A 21,169-nucleotide genomic window follows, 5' to 3' on the forward strand; every position below is an offset into this window, starting at 1 on the left:
CTCTGATCCTAAGTGTCGCCTGTTTGGTAAGACCGCACCCACTGGTGCTCCACCCCGGCAAGTAGCTAGTGTTAACTTTGGGGAGGAAGTAGCAGTCCAGGAGGGTGGGGGTCCCGGGCAGATGACCCTAGTCTCGCTAGGAGACAGTGAGATGGTCCCTGTAACCTACCTGCCCTCTAACACTAAGAAATATGGGCAAGTGGTGACCATCAATGGAAAGAAGGTTGAGGCTCTTAGAGATACAGGAGCCAGCGTGACCTCGGTGAGGCAACACCTGGTGTCTCAAGAGCAAATTGTACCCAATGCCTACTGTAGGGTTGTCAATGCTGACAACGTGGAGAGTCGTTGTCCAATGGCTCAAGTTCCCTTTGAGTGGGGGGGGGTCTCTGGTACTCTACAAGTCGCTGTGAGAACTGACATGCCTGTAGACTGTCTGCTAGGGAACGACCTGGAGAGTTCCCCTTGGGAAAAGGTGGAGAAGACCACGCATCTGAGGATGGTGGGTCTACCCGACTGGGCGTGCGTGACCACCCGGTCCATGGCAGCCAGTAGGGGTGTTGAGAGGGTCCTGGAGCCTGAGGGAGAGGTCCAGAAACCGGCCTTAGGGAGAAGGCGCAGGAGGCGCGGGAAACCGGCCCCCGAAGTTCCCACGGCCCAGGAGGAAGTAGTCCCTGAGGGGGATACTCTGGAGCCTACCGGGGAACAGATTGCCGAACTGGGAGATCTGCCTGAGCTGACCCATTGGCAGCAAGAAGGAGGTCCCTCCAGGGAGGAATTCTGCAGGGAGCAGAAAGAATGCCCTTCTCTCGTGGGTATGCGGCAGCAGGCTGCAGACCAGGCCAATGGTGTTCAGGCCAAAACACATTACGTGTACTGGGAGAGTGACCTCCTGTATTCCGAGCCTAAGGCTGCTGAACCTGGGTCAGCCCGTGTGCTGGTGGTACCCCAGAAGTTCAGAACCTTCCTACTGGGGCTGGCTCACGATGTGCCTTTAGCAGGACATTTGGGGATGGACAAGACCTATGACAGGCTTGTCACCCACTTTTACTGGCCCCAAATGCATAAGAATTCAGATTCCTACTGCAGAACCTGTCAGACTTGCCAGGCAAGTGGTAAGAGCGGAGGGAAGCATAAGGCTCCTCTGCAACCTTTCCCTGTGGTCGGTACGCCATTCCAACGAGTGGGTATTGACATTGTGGGGCCTCTGGACCCCAAGACAGCCCTGGGCAACAGGTTCATCCTGGTCTTGGTGGACCATGCCACCCGGTACCCTGAAGCCATCCCTCTGAGGACAGTGACGGCCCCCGTGGTGGGACGGGCACTGATGGGAATTTTCTCCCGAGTGGGATTCCCTCTAGAGGTGGTGAGCGACAGGGGGACCAATTTCATATCCACGTATATGAAATCCCTGTGGAAGGAGTGGGGGGTAACTTACAAGTTCACCACTCCTTACCATCCCCAAGGAAATGGGTTGGTTGAGAGATTCAACCGAACCCTCAAAGGCATGATCATGGGCCTGGACGGTCCAATGAGGCGTAAGTGGGACGTCCTCTTGCCATGCCTGCTCTTCGCTTACCGAGAGGTGCCGCAGAAGTCTCTAGGGTTCAGCCCCTTTGAGCTTCTGTATGGTCACCCGGTAAGAGGACCTCTGAGTTTGGTAAAGGAAGGCTGGGAGCAATCTCCCAGGAAACCTCCCCAGAATGTATATAGTTACATGCTGGCCTTCCGAAACCAGACTCGGCGTTTCAGGCAACTTGCTGAGGCAAATCTGGAAGCCAGCCAGGAAGAGATGAAGCGGTGGTACGACCGGAATGCCACTCTGGTAGAGCTTCAACCTGGACAAAAGGTGTGGGTCTTGGCCCCAGTGGAGCCGTGTGCACTTCAGGATAAGTGGACAGGTCCATTTGAGGTTGTGGAGCGCAAAAGTCCTATCACCTACTTGGTGGACATGCAGACTCCCAGGAACCCTTTGAGGGTCCTACATGTTAACCGCCTTAAGCCCCACTTAGAGAGGACCGAAGTGGGCATGCTGCTGGCCACTGATGATGGAATGGAAGAGGAGACCGAGCCTCTCCCTGACCTCTTAGTGGCCTCTGAGAAAGATGGGTCAGTGGATGGAGTTAACCTCTCACCCACCCTGACGCCCGAACAACAGGAAGACTGCCGCCACTTGCTGGGACAATTTTCCGACCGATTCTCCCTGGTTCCTGGTGTCACAGATTGGTGCGTCCATGATGTGGACACAGGAGACAGCTTACCTGTGAAGCACAAGGCTTACAGGGTAACTGACAGGGTCAGAGCTTGCATCAAGGAGGAGGTCTCCAAAATGCTTGCGCTAGGGGTGGTTGAGTCCTCCAGCAGTCCTTGGTCCAGCCCCGTGGTCTTGGTCCCCAAAGCTGCTGCGCCGGGAGCCACACCGGAACTCCGGTTCTGTGTGGACTACAGAGGACTCAATTCAGTCACGAAGACTGACGCGCACCCCATCCCCAGAGCTGATGAGCTCATTGATCGGCTGGGGGCTGCCCGGTTCCTCAGTACGTTTGATCTAACGTCTGGGTACTGGCAGATCGCCTTGACCGATGGGGCCAAAGAGAGGTCAGCATTCTCTACACCAGATGGGCACTTCCAGTTCCGAGTCATGCCATTTGGGATGAAGAATGCCCCTGCCACCTTTCAGAGGTTGGTCAACCAGGTACTGGTTGGGCTGGATGCGTTCAGTGCCGCCTACCTGGATGACATCGCAGTGTTCAGTGCCACCTGGCCTGAACACCTGCGCCACCTCTGGGAAGTGTTGATGGCGCTGCGCCGAGCAGGCCTCACGATCAAGGCAAGCAAGTGCCAGATCGGGCAGGGTTCCGTGGTGTACTTGGGACACCAAGTGGGGAGCGGCAAGGTGGCACCCTTGCAACCCAAAATTGAAACCATCCTGGCTTGGGAACCCCCCAAGACGCAGACCGCAGTGAGGGCCTTCCTGGGGCTCACTGGGTACTACAGGAGGTTTGTCAAGGGCTATGGAACGATCGTTGCCCCCTTGACAGAGCTGACTTCGAAGAAGCAGCCCAGGAACGTGATTTGGACTGACACCTGTCAGAAAGCTTTCGACACCCTGAAGACTGCCATGTGCACGGCGCCCGTGCTCTTGGCCCCTGACTTCTCCAGGGAATTCCTAGTCCAGACAGACGCTTCAGAGCATGGTGTAGGGGCTGTTCTCTCACAGATGACTGAGGAGGGCTGGGACCAACCCGTAGCCTTCATCAGTAGGAGGTTACTTCCACGGGAAAGTAGGTGGAGTGCAATTGAGCGAGAAGCATTTGCTGTGGTCTGGGCGCTGAAGAAGCTAAGACCCTACTTGTTTGGGTCTCACTTCCGGGTTCAGACGGACCACAGGCCCCTCAGATGGTTGATGCAAATGAGGGGTGAGAACCCGAAGCTGTTGAGGTGGTCCATCTCCCTACAGGGTATGGACTTTACGGTGGAACACCGTCCTGGTACAGATCACGCCAACGCTGACGGTCTGTCCAGGTATTTCCGCCTTAGTGACGAAGAACCCCCTGGGCAAGGGTAGTTCTCCCCACATTTCAGCTGGAGGGGACACGTGTTAGACCTGGCACCTTGGCGTGAGTTTCCCTTCCACTTTTTGATGGTGTGCCTCGACTGTTTTGCTGGTGTTGTCCGCTCAGGGCACTGCGCCATGGCTAATCCGTGCCGCAGTGCAAGTGCTCCCAAAGTAAAATGTACCTGTAATTGATGTCCATGATTGGTTTATTGGATTCACTGTCAGTCCCCAGTAAAGTGCACCGAGGGTGCCAGGGCTTGTGAATGCCAATGCTGCTGGTGGGCTTGCAGCGCTGGTTGCGCCACCCACGGAAGCGGCCTTGTAAAGTGTGTCTAGGGCCTGCCACCGCAGACCCTGTGCGCGGTCCGGGACCGTCGCGCTGACTGCGCAAGTGCCCCCACTTGCCAGTCCCTAAACCTTCCCTTACCTACATATTAGCCACCCCTCTGGTAGGCCCGAGGGCAGGGTGCATTGTAGGCATAAGGTAGGACATGCCCTGATGTGTGTGGCATGTCTTAGTAGTGAATTACAGCCCTTGTCGTTTTTCACTAGTGAAGGCTACCTGCTCTCCATAGGCCAGAATGGGCTGCCGGGATCACGCCAACGCTGTGACCTCAGTGGACTCAGAGAGCATGGTAGAAGTGTCAAGTTTAGTATGCCTGAACTCAGAATAATAAAATACTTCTTGTAGTCAAGTTTATTTTAATATCCTGGGTTTGTAAATACTACTTTTAGAAAGTTAGTATTTACTGACCTGACCATCTCAGTCCGCCTCTGCTGTGTGTATGTGTTCTGCCTGGCAACAGTAAGGAGCAGGGTTGGGGAATCCCCAGAGACAGGTTGGCTGCCAGGTGGTGGGTAGAGAGGTGACACCTGGATGGGTGGGAGGAGTACACCTTGACTCTTGAATAGCCCTGTGCTCTGCCACCACAAAGCCGGCGCCGCCCCCTGTGGGGCGGCTGATGTCTCTGCCCTGCTGCTGAAAGGAAAGAGCAGAGTCACCATAACAAAGTGCTCCAGAACTGGACTGAGCCAGGCCTAGGCCCCCTGGCGCTAAAGAACAAAAGAATCATGGTATAAAAGTAGGAGCCTGGCTCCTAAGAAATCAGAATCCTGTTTACCACAAAGAACCTCTGCCCGACTAGAAGGAGAAGAAGGCGCCGGAGGAGCTGGCCTGCTGCTTGCCTTGCTGAGAGAGGAGAGGAAGAGACTTACTGAAAAGACTTTGCTACTTTGTGCTTGAACATTCTCCAAGGGCTTGATCTGAGCTTGCCCCCTGAACTGAACCCCAGGAACAGTGGGTTCTCTGTGCTTCTTGCTCGTCCTCCAATTCGAGCCGTGTGTGCATCCCGCTGGAAAAGAGACTGCGCCCCTCATCGCCCCTCCTAGGGCCGTGACACTCAGGAGCTCGCCTGCCGCAATCCCGTGAGAGCCCCGCTCCGTCCGGAGCCGCCCTCTGTCCCCGGGCCAGGCCGCCTGCACCCCTGTCACCGCCTGCCATTGGAGTGCGCTGAACGCGCTATCACCCCTCCTGCCGGAAGCCGTCCGACGACTGTGATCCACGCCGGGTCATCCAGCTGCACTGACCGTGCCCTGTGACCCCGCTTCGCTATCCCCGGACATCTCAGGCCGCGCCGCCCCCGCTGTGGAGACCCTCCTGCACCGCCGTGCTAAAGGGTCGCTGGCCGCGCCTGCCTACGTGCCCACACCTGCTGATTGAGGACCCAAGAACACTTCCCAAGCTGAGAGTCGCCCCGACCTGTGCCGACTCTCCACATCACGAAAGAAGTTCCAGTATCGGGCTCGGGGCCCGCAACGCCTTATTTCCCCGTTCGCAGGAACCGACCTCTGTGAGTACTGGAACTACAAGTAAAGAGACTACGAACTATCCATTTGGAACTACGAACCAAGAACATTTACCTGCTGTATAACCTGGTGGCCTAGCGAAAACGTTATTGGTCTTGTGATAAGTCTGCTGAGAGATATATACCTTATTTTTACATAAAGAAACGTATTTTTATATATATCCAAGTCTGGTGTCCGTTTCTGGGGGGATTGATGTATTTACTGTGTGTATGATTGTAAGTGCTTAACCAACAACGCCTGAGGAATCGCCTTGGCTGCTCACGCCACGCACCTAGAGGGTGAGCAAGGGTCATTCGCGAGGGGTTATCCTGCGCCCTGACGTGGAGGAGAGGGTTCCTGCTTGACTCAAGGGCAACCTTGCGCCAACCAGAGATCCCCGACTCTAACAGGGACTGACAATGGGATCACCCCATTGGATCTCCCCAGTGGACTTAACCAGGGGTCTGGGAGGCAAAGGAATCACTCAGGTGAATCTAATGCTTCTCATACCTCTAGAGGCTCTCAAGGTCACTCCAGAAGAAGGATGACCACCCCTCAGAGGAGGGAGCATGAGGCCAGAATGCAAGAAGCCCAGCTGAGGATCAGGAAGCAGGAGCTAGAAGTAGCTCTGATGGAAGAGAAACTGAGCAAGGCTAGGCAGCATAAAGAGAGTGGGTCTATGCCCACTGGTGGCAGCATTGTCCCTAAGGACAAAGATAGGGTCTTTGATAATAGGAACCTGTCCAAGGTTGTGCCCCCCTACAAAAGTGGGGATGACATCCACAAATGGATGACTGCTCTTGAGAGAGCCTGCAAAGTGCAGCAGGTTCCTGAAGACCAGTGGGCAGCAATCTTATGGCTCTCCTTTGAGGGGAGAGGCAGAGATAGACTCCTCACTGTTAGAGAAGAGGATGTCAGAAATTACAGAGTCCTGAAGAGTGTCCTAGTTGATGGGTTAGGCTTAACCACTGAACAGTACAGGTTAATGTTCAGAGACACCCAGAAGACACAGACTCAGGACTGGTCTGAATACATTGAATGTGCCACTAAGGCTTTGGAGGGTTGGTTGCTGGGAAGTAAGGTATCTGATTATACAGGATTGTACAATTTGATGATGAGAGAACAGATTTTAAATAACTGTCAAAACCAGCAACTGCATCAACACTTGGTTGACTCTGATCTGACCTCTCCCCAAGGATTGGGAAAGAAGGCAGACAAATGGGTCAGAACCAGGGTTAAGCAAAAGAACCAGAACCAGGGCCAAGGGGGTGATCAGAAGAAAACAGACCAAAAGGGTGGAGATCAGAAATCTAAAGACCAGAAGTCTTCAACAGGGCCCCAAACTAGTACTAAAGAGGGTGGGTCCCAGCCTAAAGGGAAGAAGAAAGAAGGTCAAAAGAAACCCTGGTGCAACTCTTGCAAGAATACAACTCACTGGACTAGTGATTGTAAAAAAGGGTGGAGCCCCCAACACTGTTGCCCCTAAGGCACCTGCTCCCAGTACTACTGTTAGCAGTGTTGGTCCCCAGACAAAGGGTGTAGTGGGAATCACTATGGGAACTGAAAGAGATTCTGACTTAGACAGAACCCTGACACAGGCAGTCCTGATCTGTGATGGGGACATAGATTTGTCCCTGACTGTGAGCCCCAGTAACCTGGGCAAGTACAGACAGACTCCTTTAATTAATGAAAAAGTGGCTCAAGCCTACAGGGACACATGTGCCAGTGTCACTATGGTGACACCAGGCTTTGTGGATCCTGGACAGTACATACCAGGTGAGAATTACCTGGTGACCAATGCCAGCAATGCCACTACCTCACATAGTGTGGCAGTTGTTAACTTCTCATGGGGAGGGGTAACTGGCCTCAAAAGGGTTGTGGTTAGTGCAGACCTCCCAGTAGAATGTTTGTTGGGCAATGACCTAGAGAGTTCTCTATGGTCTGAAGTGGAGTACAGGACACATGCAGAGATGTTAGGTATATCACCACATGTCCTTGCTGTGACCAGGTCACAGGCCAAAAAGTGCCTTACTGAACCACAGGTCTTGGATCCTGGAACAAGAAGAAGAACAGGAGGGTCAAGGCTGTGCCTTCCCCCCTGCCTCAGAGTGATGATCAACCTTCCCAGGAAGCTGATCTAGAGAACCCTGAAGGAACTGTCCCTGAAGAGCTTGAACCTGATCAGGTTGAGTTTCTGGGGACAGGGGGACCTTCAAGGGCTGACTTGAGGCAGGCTCAGTTATCCTGTCCCTCTCTTGAACCCCTCAGACAGCTGGCTGCTGCTGAGGCTGCTGGGAATGCTCAAGGTACCCATAAAGTGTATTGGGATGATGGGCTCCTTTATTCAGAGGCTAGAGACCCCAAGCCTGGTGCAACCAGGAGGTTGGTTATACCTCTGCAATTTAGGGGCTTCCTTCTTACCTTGGCCCATGATATTCCTTTAGCAGGACACTTAGGCCAGAACAAGACTTGGGACAGGCTTGTCCCTCACTTTCACTGGCCTCACATGAATGAAGATACCAAGGAGTTTTTTCGATCCTGTGTGACCTGCCAAGCCAGTGGCAAATCAGGTGGCACAACAAAGGCCCCCCTAATACCACTACCTGTGGTGGGGGTCCCCTTTGAAAGAGTGGGAATAGATATAGTGGGTCCCATGGATCCTCCCACTGCATCTGGGCACAGATTTATACTGGTGGTAGTGGATCATGCCACCAGGTATCCAGAGGCAATTCCCCTTAGGACCACTACAGCTCCTGTGGTGGCCAAGGCCCTGCTAGGAGTATTCTCCAGAGTGGGGTTTCCTAAGGAGGTAGTTTCTGACAGAGGTACCAACTTCATGTCAGGATACTTGACAGCTATGTGGAAGGAATGCGGTGTCAACTACAAGTTCACCACCCCTTATCACCCACAATGCAATGGGCTTGTTGAGAGATTCAACAAGACCCTAAAGGGTATGATCAAAGGATTACCTGAAAAGCTCAGGCGAAGATGGGACATCCTTCTACCCTGCCTTCTGTTTGCTTACAGAGAGGTCCCACAAAAAGGAGTTGGCTACAGCCCCTTTGAATTGTTGTTTGGGCACCCTGTAAGAGGCCCACTGTGTTTAGTGAAGGAAGGATGGGAATTACCTCTCAAAAAGCCTAAACAAGACATAGTGGACTATGTACTTGGAATCCGCTCCAGGATGGCTGAGTATATGGAGAAGGCATCCAAAAACCTTGAGGCAAGCCAGGCCTTACAGAAAGCTTGGCATGACCAAAACGCTGTCTTGGTTGAGTTTCAGCCAGGACAGAAGGTATGGGTGTTGGAGCCAGTGGCCCCAGCAGCACTCCAAGACAAATGGTCTGGACCCCATACAATCCTGGAAAAGAAGGGAGAGGTCACCTACTTGGTGGACCTAGGAACTCCCAGGAGTCCCCACAGGGTACTCCATGTTAACAGGTTAAAAGCATATGTTGACAGGGCAGACATGGGCTTGCTCATGGCTACAGATGAGGGACAGGAAGAAGAGAGTGACCCTCTCCCAGACCTGTTGTCTCAGAACCCTGAAGATGGCTCAGTTGAAGGAGTGACCCTTGGAGGCAACCTCACTGATCATCAGCAGACTGAATGTAGACAAGTTCTACAATCATTTCAACACATGTTTTCCTTGATACCTAGCCAAACTGACTGGTGTACCCATGTGGTGGACACTGGTGACAGTCTGCCTGTGAAGAACAAACTTTACAGACAACCTGACCACGTCAGGGACTGTATAAAGGCTGAGGTACACAAAATGCTGGAGTTAGGTGTCATTGAACCCTCAGAGAGCCCCTGGGCTAGCCCAGTGGTTCTGGTCCCCAAACCTCACACCAAAGATGGCAAGAGAGAGATGAGGTTCTGTGTGGATTACAGGGGTCTCAATGCTGTCACCAGGACAGATGCACACCCTATTCCAAGGGCAGATGAGCTCATAGACAAACTAGCTTCTGCTAAATTTTTGAGCACATTTGACTTGACAGCTGGCTATTGGCAAATCAGATTAGCTGAGGAGTCTAAGGCCAAAACAGCATTCTCAACCCCAGGTGGGCACTACCAATTTGTGGTGATGCCCTTTGGTCTGAAGAATGCACCTTCCACCTTCCAAAGGCTGGTGAACCAAGTCCTTACTGGGTTGGATGACTTTTGTGCAGCATATCTTGATGACATTGCTGTCTTTAGCTCCACCTGGGAGGATCACCTGATCCACCTGAAGAAGGCTCTTGAGGCTCTGCAGAGGGCAGGCCTCACTATCAAGGCTACTAAGTGCCAGATAGGGCAGAGTAAGGTTGTGTATTTGGGCCACCTTGTAGGTGGAGGCCAAGTTCAACCACTGGAGAGTAAGATACAATCCATAAAGGACTGGTCCCCTCCAACCACCCAGACTCAAGTTCGAGCTTTCTTGGGCTTGACTGGGTACTACAGGAAGTTTGTTAAAAACTATGGGTCCATTGTGACTCCTCTTAATGATCTGACATCCAAGAAGATGCCCAAAAAGGTTCAGTGGACAGTAAGCTGTCAAAAGGCATTTGATGACCTGAAGGAGGCCATGTGCTCTGCACCTATCCTGAAAAGTCCTGACTACTCCAAAGAGTTTATTGTCCAAACAGATGCTTCTGAGTTGGGTGTGGGAGCTGTGCTGTCACAACTTAATGTAGATGGTCAAGACCAACCCATTGCTTTTATTAGCAGAAGGTTGACCCCCAGAGAGAAGAATTGGTCAGCTATTGAGAGGGAGGCCTTTGCTGTGGTGTGGGCCCTGAAGAAGCTGAGGCCATACTTGTTTGGCACTCACTTCAAGATTCAGACCGACCACAAGCCCCTCTTGTGGCTAAATCAGATGAAGGGTGAAAACCCCAAACTGCTTAGGTGGTCCATTTCCCTACAGGGTATGGACTTTACAGTGGAGCACCGGCCAGGTACTGACCATGGGAATGCAGATGGTCTCTCCAGGTACTTCCACTTAGGACATGAAGACGAGACTGGTCAAGGCTAGTTTAATGTCCCTGCGTTTGGGGGGGGGGGTTGTGTAGGAGAGTAGGGTCTGCTATCCTATGGTCACCCCAAATTTTTGTTTTTTGCTTCACTGGTTTTTGACATATTGAGGCTGTGGGCCTGCCAATCAGACCCCCAGCCTGCTGTTCTCTCTACTAAATTTACACTATGCACCCTAGGTGCATAACCAATTGGAAGTGGATCACCCTGTGAGCCCCTGTACCAGTGTACACTAGGTACCCAGGGCATTGGTGTATCTAAGGCCTGCCAGGGGCTGAAGCATGTATTATGCCACCCCAGGCTTGGCCTAACAAATTTGACACAACTGGCTGATCACTCAGCTGGGGTAAGTTGGTGTAACCACCTCTTACTTAGGTGTAGTATACCTATACCTAACCTTAAATGGGACACATGTTAACCTATAAGTCACTCCTATGGCAGGCCTTAACAATCCTGAAGGCAGAGTGCTTGGTTCCATGTGAGATGGTGCTCTGGCATGAGCTGAGCCTGTCTGCAGTGGTCGGAACAACTTCCTTCTACTGTTTCCAGATATCGTCATACCATATACCCTTAAGTGCATTATGAACCTCGCGGTTAAATGCTAACTTTGGTTTGGCTTTATCAAAACATGTCGAGTAAGGTGTCATACGAATTGGAATACTAACCCCTCGCCAATTCTGGCGACGGGGTTAGCATTCCACCCTTCTAGAGGGACACGACATGTACAGTACCTGAAACCCGGGTAAAATCAGACATAGCCTCAGCTCCACAAAATGGATGCTGCCATCACAGACACAAGTCTGCCCTCCTGCTGCTGGGAGTCCTTCCAGCTTGAGAGGTGTGGACAAAGGGTTTCCTGCCAGGGGAGGTGCATGCACCACCCCAGAGAGGATTTTGTGTATTGGTCAGGTAGGGCTTGAAAGAAACCAGACAAGCCTGAGGCTCACAAGGAGCCTCGGTGCATATGCCAGTTCAATCCGGTCCTGGGGCACACCAGTCCCGGGCCTGGGGCGAGCTGGACAAAGGATTGGGGGTGTAACCACCCCCCTTCCTGGTCCCACCCTTAGGGAGGGACCTAGCAGGTAGTCCGGCCCCTAGAATCCGCTTAAAGGTAGGAGCTGTGTCCTAAGACTTCAGACATCCTGGAATCAACTTAACTACAAGAAGAAGACGGGAACTTCGACGCTCTGCCGCACAGAGGGCTGAAGCCAATCTCCCCTGTGGTCAGGGAGTGACCACCTTGCTAACGCAAGCACCATCCAGCGAATCAACGTCTGCTTTGCCGCCGCCTCCCGCCGGAGCCCGAGCCCAGAGACTGACAAGACCTGGACCTCCAGACCTCTCACTGCCCGATCCACAGTCCCTGAAAAGAAGGAACCCCTGGAGGCACCGAGACACGTGGAGCCAGCCATCTTGAAAAGACCGCGACAAGCTGCAAGCGCAACAACCGAGGCTCCCTCCAAGTTGTGCTTTGGGATCTGAGAAGCCCAACACCCGAGCAGCATCTGCACCAAAGGTGAGCCCTCCAGCATCTCCACGATCTGCGTGGGGCCCTTCTGTATTTTGCCACTCGACGCGCCTAACCGGTTGCTGGCCCGCTGGCTAGTGGCCATCTTGGCGACGAACTTCAAGAACTACACCACTGGTCTGGTTGCTCCAGACTGGCCCTTGCTCCCCTCCAAAGGAGCAGTCCCTCTGACCTTGCTGGTCAGAACCATCAGCTTATTTTGTTTTCCACAACAATTGCTTTTGCCAAGGCTTGTTTGCTTCGATCAAGTCGCCGACAGTGAGAGCCTGCGTGGGACAGCTCGTGAACCGACTCCTGGACGTCGTTGACCTTCAGGGACCACGTGGCTGCAGAGACAAGCTGCACCTTTCTTCCTGTTTGCACCCAACATCGCCTGGTACCCACCTGGTGCCACGCTGGTCACTGGCTAGTGACTGTGAACACTGTCCCCTCTGCTTACAGGTCTTCTACAACTCTGATCCACTCTTGGACCCACCGCATCTCTTCCGGACCGATCGCCTGCAGCATCTTTGTCTTCAGGCTCCATTGAACAGATAGAAGAAACCCGACGCACTTCGAGACCTATGCACCCGCTTCCTGTGGGTGAGGTAAAGCTGGCACTCCGGTGCCCAAGTGTAGAGTATCATCTCTAGTGTCTGTGTTTCCAATCTTGAGTTCATAGTCCATCCGGAAGATCCTTTTTGCAGTAACTTTGTAACTTTTACGCACCCATTGAAAACCTATGGGAGCTCGCGTGTGACTATTTGCTCTGCACACGCAACCCGTGGACCTCCTGGTCACTAACTAAAGTTAGCTCCTTGTAGGCCCAGCGATTCTAGAGGCCCTAGGCCTTTTCCCTTTTCTGTTCGTGGTACTTATACCACTATTTTAGTATATGGTTTGAGTAGCCACCAGGGCCTATCCATATAAAGTGCAACTTCTGTGTATTCTAACGTATTCTTGTTTAACGATTTGTGCTCCGGTGCTCATAAAGAGTCTAGGGGATACTTTGAGAAATAAATACATATATATTTTCAATATATATCTGTGTGGTGTCCTTTCATTGGTATAAAAGGGGGTTACATTTGGTAAAACAGCCTGCTTAACACGCTTCACGAGTTTAGCCTCAAAGACTGCTTAGCCTACGCTACCACTAGGGCAGCTAGTCCGAAAAGGTTGACTTACAACCACACCATAAGGGTTGCTTGGCATGGTACAAGGTGGTCACTTTAACTAGTGAACATCATATACCAGGCCAACTTCTCACATTGGTGAGCAGCGGTTGGATTTGAGCTTGCTGTGTTTTACCATTGTAATCTCTTGGTTACCAATTGAAAGATCACATAGGTACCTGTAGGTACATATAAAACAAGATTAGATATACTTAAGTTCTACTGAACTTAGTGTTGTAGGAACCTGTTTCACAATCGTTGACATTTTGGCACTTGTACCTGGCTGTACTCCTGTTACCTGTGTGTGAGATGCAACTGGTCACTAGAGGGAGCTAACGGAGCGCTTTGAGCGAGGATTCGACACTCGGACCTGGTCGGTCGGTCAGGTTGGACGTGGACGTGGACGTTGGACGCGCCCCCGGCCCCGAGGCTGGGTGAGCAGCTGCTGTTGCTGGTTGCGGGGGTGTTGCGGCCTGCTGCGGCCTCTGCCCCTGTGTCCTGTGCCCTGTGCCCTGTGCCGAGCTGAGCGCCTGGAGGACTGGCTGTCACCGCCACTGCCGCTGCTCCCACCCCACCGCACCGAGCCTCACGCATTTGGTGGACAAGGTGGTTCTGCGGCAGACGAGGTTGCTGGGGGTTTCTCCGGTTTGTCTGGTTCCTGGTTCCAGGGTGTTCCAGGGTGTCCAGGAGGACGCCAGAAGATTTACAAAAGGCGACTGGAATTTGACGCAACGGAAAAAAAAAAAAAAAAAGCAGCTGTAAGCAGCTGTAAGGGGAGCATGTATTGAGATAACAGAGCCAGTATTGAGATAACAGAGCCAGGGAGCCAGGGAGTCGAGCCATCTCCCCTTTCGCCTTGTGCTCGATTGGTGCTCGTTTGGTGCTCGACTGGTGCTCTCATCCGCTCCTCCACTCTCGGTGCTCTCCTCTTCACAGCAGTTCAGTGAATTCAGTGAGTACAATTGTAGATGACTGTGTTTTGCGAACTGTGAACGAACGACTGACTGAGAATTTGCGAACTGAGAACGGTGAACAGTATACTGTGTACTGAGGGAGCAAGGTTGGGAGTTGAAGGGGAGGAGAAAGGTTTTGGAATAACATTGAAAGTTCTTATGTACAGCATAGATAACCTGTATAACCTGATCCAGGTGAAAATGAATCAAAAATAGAATCAAGCCCTCGTATAAATAAACAGGGCCTAAGAATTAGGTCCCAAATTATAACACCACTAGTAAGGAGCTGAAACCACACTTAAATGTGCATACAACATGAAATGAACAACAGAGAGTTCAACATATTGGTTTGATACGAAAAATAGGTTTTCAGTTTATTTGATTGTTTTTTTTGCTTTGTAAATACACATAGTATAACTTTTGGTATTAACTGTTTTTTAAATATTTTGTTTAGTAAAAATGTTTTTAGTGCAGTTTAGTGATACGAAAAGCGACAATACATAGTATTGGTGTATAAAACAGTGACATGTCCCACTCAACATTCAACACATACATATCCACAATCATTCATCACAATTCAAGGACAATAAAACAAATCAAGTAATGAGATTCAAATGAGAACAAATGTATCATACAATTAAATAACAAACAAACAACATATCAGGGGTGCAAACGCCAGATGAACTGAAGACAGATGGACGTTACAGGTGTCTGGAGTATAAGCGCCAACGCGCGTTTCGGTGAATGACCCGAGCAGGGGTCACACCTTCATCAGGGCGCCGAGAGATAAGTAGAGGGGGACATGTATGATACCTAAATTTAATCAAAAGAAGAAATTTAGATAAGACTCGCATATACAAAATCAATCAAAGACAACTTTTTAGGTTAACATTCTAATTATCCATTACAGAGAATGTTTAGTGGGGATCAGCTCCAAAATAGTGTACATTGATAAGCATAATACTTTTTTTCATAACATATCGGGGGTCCAATAGGTACCCAGAACAAGAGCAGTATACAGACAGTACCTCTAATCACACATACAATAATCATTTCAAAAATACAACAGTAGGTTTCTAGTGAAGACAGATAAGAAAAAAGTGAGAAACACACGAGAGAGCACAAAGATAAGCAGGCTAGTTCCATGATGCAAGAATGAGATGATATCGGTAGAGGCAATACATAAAGATAGACAAGGACGGCCTTACGTAATTCGGTGGGGACGTGCCCTTAGTGGTTTATCTTAAGGGATACATCAATCATGGGAACTAGTTCCGCCATAGGCTGGCTCTTCGCAGGACCAGGAAGTCTGAGAGGGGCAGAGAACAGTTTAAGAATATTTAAGGGGAAAAAAACTCGGTGTTGCAAGGTAGTACGGACGGGTTAATAAATTAAGTGGGGGTGCGGAGCAAATGACCTACCGTAGGAATGCTTGAGGAACAAGAGGTTTACAAGGCCGTTCAATTGGTGGAGTCAGAAATGAGGGGATGGCATACTTTGGGCTAAAACTTCCAAGGAAAATGAATACTGGCCTGCAAGAAACGAATATAAAATTGCTAAATGAGGCAGGAGAATCTGAAAAAAGAAAATACGTGACACGGGTAAGGACAGTTGAAAAAGAAAAAGGGTTTTCTAATCAACAGCCAGGGGAAACACATGCTACTACCAACCTGTGGCAGATGCGCGTAGTGGAGACACAAAGGTAGAAAATCAACTTCTTCTACGGAGCCCCGTAGGGGTCAACGACTCGAATAAAGAGATAGCGGGATATACGCAGATCGAGCTGTTAGTTTCCACAAGGATGTCATGCTACGGAGGAAGCAGGGAGAGCATAATGAAAGGAACTCAGTGTAGCGCAACTTATAGGTGAGCAGAACTAAGAGCGTCCTACTGGGGGGAGGGACTGGATAAACATAAGTTGAAGGCACTAAGTCGTGGTTACTATAAGTGCAGGAAGGGAGTTTAAACAAGGGAAATAAACAGTTCTAAACAAAGTTTGAAGGGGAGATCAAGATGTAAGCGATAGCGGTAAATGCGACAGGGGTAGGATGTAAAGTACTTACAGGAGCGTTCTGCACGAATTCATCCGTTAGCCATGGTCCTGTCGGGCGTACGTCCGAGATCAGTTTCAGCGGGTGAAATTGATCAGCTTTAAGTGGTGACGCGAAGGTCGTTCACCAATGGGTGGACGGGTATGGAGGATGCGAGTGGAAGTGGAAAGGGGACTAAACCGAGGTAGGGGTATTAGTGGGAGAAAGCGGCGCGGCCATGTTGGAGGAGGAAATAATTTTAGCAGATGGAAAAACAATCTTAAATTCACCGTATGCTGAGACGCCGGGGTGAGAAAAGGTGTCCATCTAGTCTGATAGAGGGAGAATGGGATCTCTTAAGTGATGGCATTTTCCCATTGAATAATTTCATTCAAACCGAGGCGGACAGCATCAAGGTAAAAAATCCAAAAAGTCTCTCTTTTCTTTCTGATGGCATTAGGGTCTCTGCCAAGGGGGGAGCGGATCTTTTCAAGAATGGACCATTTAAGGTCCTTGTCATTGTGGTTAGCACTGAGCCAGTGGCTAACCAAAGGTGCAGTAGATTTCTTTAGCCTAATGTTGGATTTGTGCTCGCACATCCTGATTCTGCACTCGCGGCTTGTTTCCCCAATATATATCAAACCACAAGGGCATGTGATGATGTAAATCACATTGGCAGAACGGCAGTTTGTCATTTCTAAGAGACGAATAGTTCGACCATTGATGGTTATGTTGTCTCCTACGATAGCATTTGGGCAAGCCTGGCAGTGCCCACAACGGTGGTTCCCTCTAACAGGTTCCAGACCAGAGATGGCCGTTTGCACAAGGTTTTTCTTCTCGATGGTTTTCCCTTTTACAAGGAAATTTTTTAGATTTTTATTGCGGCGAAAGGCAAATATGGGTTTGGGGATAGTGTATTCATCATTGCCCATGTTGAGGAGATGCCATGATGAGTTTATGGTTTGTCTGATCCGGTGATTGATATTGGAATGTTTGATAACGCAAACCAGTTTGTCAAGGGCGTTGGTTTCCCTGGGTTCAAACATAGCATCTCTATTGAAGTACCTCGCTCTTTTGAAAGAATCTTTAACCAACTTGTATGGGTAGCCTCGGTCTAGAAGTTTAGCTTTTAGGATATCACCCTGGATGAGAAAGTCTTGAAGTTGGGAGCAATTTCTCCGGATGCGGAGAAATTGACTAAATGGTATACTGTCCCTTTGGCTCCTGGGGTGGTAGCTACCATATTGCAAAAGTGTGTTTCTAGCAGTTGGTTTGACATAGAGTGACACACAGATTTTGTGGTGATTGTGTTGAATCCACACATCCAGGAATTCCACCTTAAGGTTGCTGTAATGGGCCGTGAATTTCAAGTTACTGTCGGCGGCGTTGAGCCACGAAACAAATTCATCGAGAAGGATATTATCACCGGTCCAGATGAAAAAAATATCATCGATGAACCGTGACCATACTTGCACATTTTCATAAAAGGGAGCAAGCTCGTTATAGATGTTAATTTGCTCAAACCTTCCCATGTAGAGGCATGCCACACTGGGAGCACAGGAGGCCCCCATGCTGACGCCCTGTATTTGCTGAAAATAGTTGTTGTCAAATTCAAAATAGTTGTCGTTCAAGACCATTTTGAGGCATTGGATGATAAATGGGCCATTAGTGATTTCCGCTTCTCGAGAGAGAAGCTCCTGGATCACTAAAAGTGCCTCGCCTTGCGGGATGTTAGTATATAAGGCTTCCAGGTCCAGTGTGACTAAAAGCTCTCTCTCCGGGTCAAATGGGATGTTTTCAATTTTAGAAATGAGGTGGCCCGTATCTTTAACAAAAGATGTAAGCTTACTGACCAGTGGTTTCAAGAAGCAGTCTACGTATTTAGCCAGAGGCTCCAAAGCGGAGCCAATAGTAGACACGATGGGTCTTAGTGGGGGGTCACAGATGTCTTTGTGCGTCTTGGGCACTCCATAAATGATGGGCATGCGAGTAAATCGTGGAGTTAGGTATTCTGCTTCTTTAGTGCAGATGAAGTTCTCCTCAACTGCAGTTTCGACCAAAGCAAGGATACGTTGTTTTAAATTAGGTTCGGGGTTCCTCAGAATCCGTTTGTAGTGGTTGGTAGAGGATAGAAGGTTGTTCATTTTCTCGATATAGTTGGGGGTATTAAGGATGACAATACCACCCCCCTTGTCACAGGGTTTGATTGTGAGCTGTTTGTTCTCTTGGAGGGATTTAAGAGCATTCTGTTCAGTGGAAGATAGATTATTGTCGGGTTTGGCGACATATTTGATGATTTTAGCAATTTTCATGGTGACCGTTTTCTCAAAAATGCCGACCTCAGGTCCAACCAGGTCAAGGCTAGGTGTGAAATCGGAGGGAGGCCTTAAACCAGATCGATTCTCACTAGAGTCAGGGGATGGTCTGTTAAGGAAGAACTTTTTCAACCTGATCTTCCTGAAAAAAGAATGAAGGTCTTTCATGAACTCGAACTTATTAAATGAGGTGGAAGGAACGAACGATAGGCCACGAGAGAGGAGGGTCAATGATTCAGGGTCAATCTCAGATTTAGATAGATCAAAGACCGGGATGTTCGTTAGGTTTTCCAGTATTGGTTGTGTCTTGTCTGGATATACATTTGAGGTTGGCCCCGACCCGGACCCTGATGGTAGTTCCTCGTTCGGTGTGTCCGGGTTCTTGGGCGGTAGTTCCCCCTGCGATTGCCTAAAAAATGGTGGTCAGGCATGGGCTGTCGGTCGAATGATTCATGACGCGATTGGAAATTAGAGTCATAATTAGGATCGTAGTCGGTGGATCCTTCGCCCTCCGAGTCAGTAGTGTCCGAAAAAGTTGTTATTTTCTTGTTGTTTCCCCATCTGTTGTTGCCATAGGGTGGTCCATTGGGGTCTGGCATGTTATAGAAATTAGCAGAGAGATATGGATAGGTTTTTTCTTGGGAGAAAAGCCTAATGTCCTTTCTCAGTTTCTCTGTTTTCCTTTTTAGAAGGTAAACAGAAAAGGACTCAAGTTCTTGTGCAATTTCTTCCATTTTTTTCTTTGCTAGGTCAAGAGAGTTATCTTTTTTCAGTTTTTCTTCAAGTTCTAGGATTTCCTTGTTCATCAGGCATAGAACTTCTCTCGCCGTTTCGATAATAAGCATCATCCAATCGCGTGAACAGCGATTGGATATAAGTGCCCACTTCTCAAGGAATTGCCTAATTTCGATGAATAAGCCAGGAATGTTACGGACTCGTAGACCAAAGGGAATAATACCCGCTTTGAGATACTCGAGCATAAAATTAGCGTGTGCCTCAGTTCGTATTGATTTTTTCTTCAGGTTGAATAATTTTGTCCATTCACCTTCTAGACCTTTGGATAGTGGGAAATGATTATCGCTACCAGCCACTGCCCCAATCAGTTTGGCAAAATCCTCGTCTGAGAAACCAAAGGTTTTAATGCTCTCCATGGCGGGACCAATAAAAGGAACAAAGAGATTTCAAGAATTCACGGTAAGGAGGGCACTAATATGTAAAGGATGAGGGAGCAAGCCATCAACACCAGTCTGCACAGAGATGGACAAAAACAGGGTTCTTGTATTAATAAAACATTGACAAATAGAGTAATGCAGATAGGAAAAGACAAACAAAACACCCATAAACAACAAAAGGTACTCAAGATACAACTGCTCACGAGAAAACGCAAAAACCCCCACAGCGACCAGGCTGTGAAGAAATAACCAATTAAGGAGGGGGACCCCAAGGAACAGATGGAGGGCCGAAGCAGTGGGGTAGGGAAGTCAAAATGAATCAAAAATAGAATCAAGCCCTCGTATAAATAAACAGGGCCTAAGAATTAGGTCCCAAATTATAACACCACTAGTAAGGAGCTGAAACCACACTTAAATGTGCATACAACATGAAATGAACAACAGAGAGTTCAACATATTGGTTTGATACGAAAAATAGGTTTTCAGTTTATTTGATTGTTTTTTTTGCTTTGTAAATACACATAGTATAACTTTTGGTATTAACTGTTTTTTAAATATTTTGTTTAGTAAAAATGTTTTTAGTGCAGTTTAGTGATACGAAAAGCGACAATACATAGTATTGGTGTATAAAACAGTGACATGTCCCACTCAACATTCAACACATACATATCCACAATCATTCATCACAATTCAAGGACAATAAAACAAATCAAGTAATGAGATTCAAATGAGAACAAATGTATCATACAATTAAATAACAAACAAACAACATATCAGGGGTGCAAACGCCAGATGAACTGAAGACAGATGGACGTTACAGGTGTCTGGAGTATAAGCGCCAACGCGCGTTTCGGTGAATGACCCGAGCAGGGGTCACACCTTCATCAGGGCGCCGAGAGATAAGTAGAGGGGGACATGTATGATACCTAAATTTAATCAAAAGAAGAAATTTAGATAAGACTCGCATATACAAAATCAATCAAAGACAACTTTTTAGGTTAACATTCTAATTATCCATTACAGAGAATGTTTAGTGGGGATCAGCTCCAAAATAGTGTACATTGATAAGCATAATACTTTTTTTCATAACATATCGGGGGTCCAATAGGTACCCAGAACAAGAGCAGTATACAGACAGTACCTCTAATCACACATACAATAATCATTTCAAAAATACAACAGTAGGTTTCTAGTGAAGACAGATAAGAAAAAAGTGAGAAACACACGAGAGAGCACAAATATAAGCAGGCTAGTTCCATGATGCAAGAATGAGATGATATCGGTAGAGGCAATACATAAAGATAGACAAGGGCGGCCTTACGTAATTCGGTGGGGACGTGCCCTTAGTGGTTTATCTTAAGGGATACATCAATCATGGGAACTAGTTCCGCCATAGGCTGGCTCTTCGCAGGACCAGGAAGTCTGAGAGGGGCAGAGAACAGTTTAAGAATATTTAAGGGGAAAAAAACTCGGTGTTGCAAGGTAGTACGGACGGGTTAATAAATTAAGTGGGGGTGCGGAGCAAATGACCTACCGTAGGAATGCTTGAGGAACAAGAGGTTTACAAGGCCGTTCAATTGGTGGAGTCAGAAATGAGGGGATGGCA

The sequence above is a fragment of the Triturus cristatus genome, chromosome 2_2 (assembly GCF_964204655.1).
Source record: "Triturus cristatus chromosome 2_2, aTriCri1.1, whole genome shotgun sequence".
Lineage (NCBI taxonomy): Eukaryota > Metazoa > Chordata > Amphibia > Caudata > Salamandridae > Triturus > Triturus cristatus.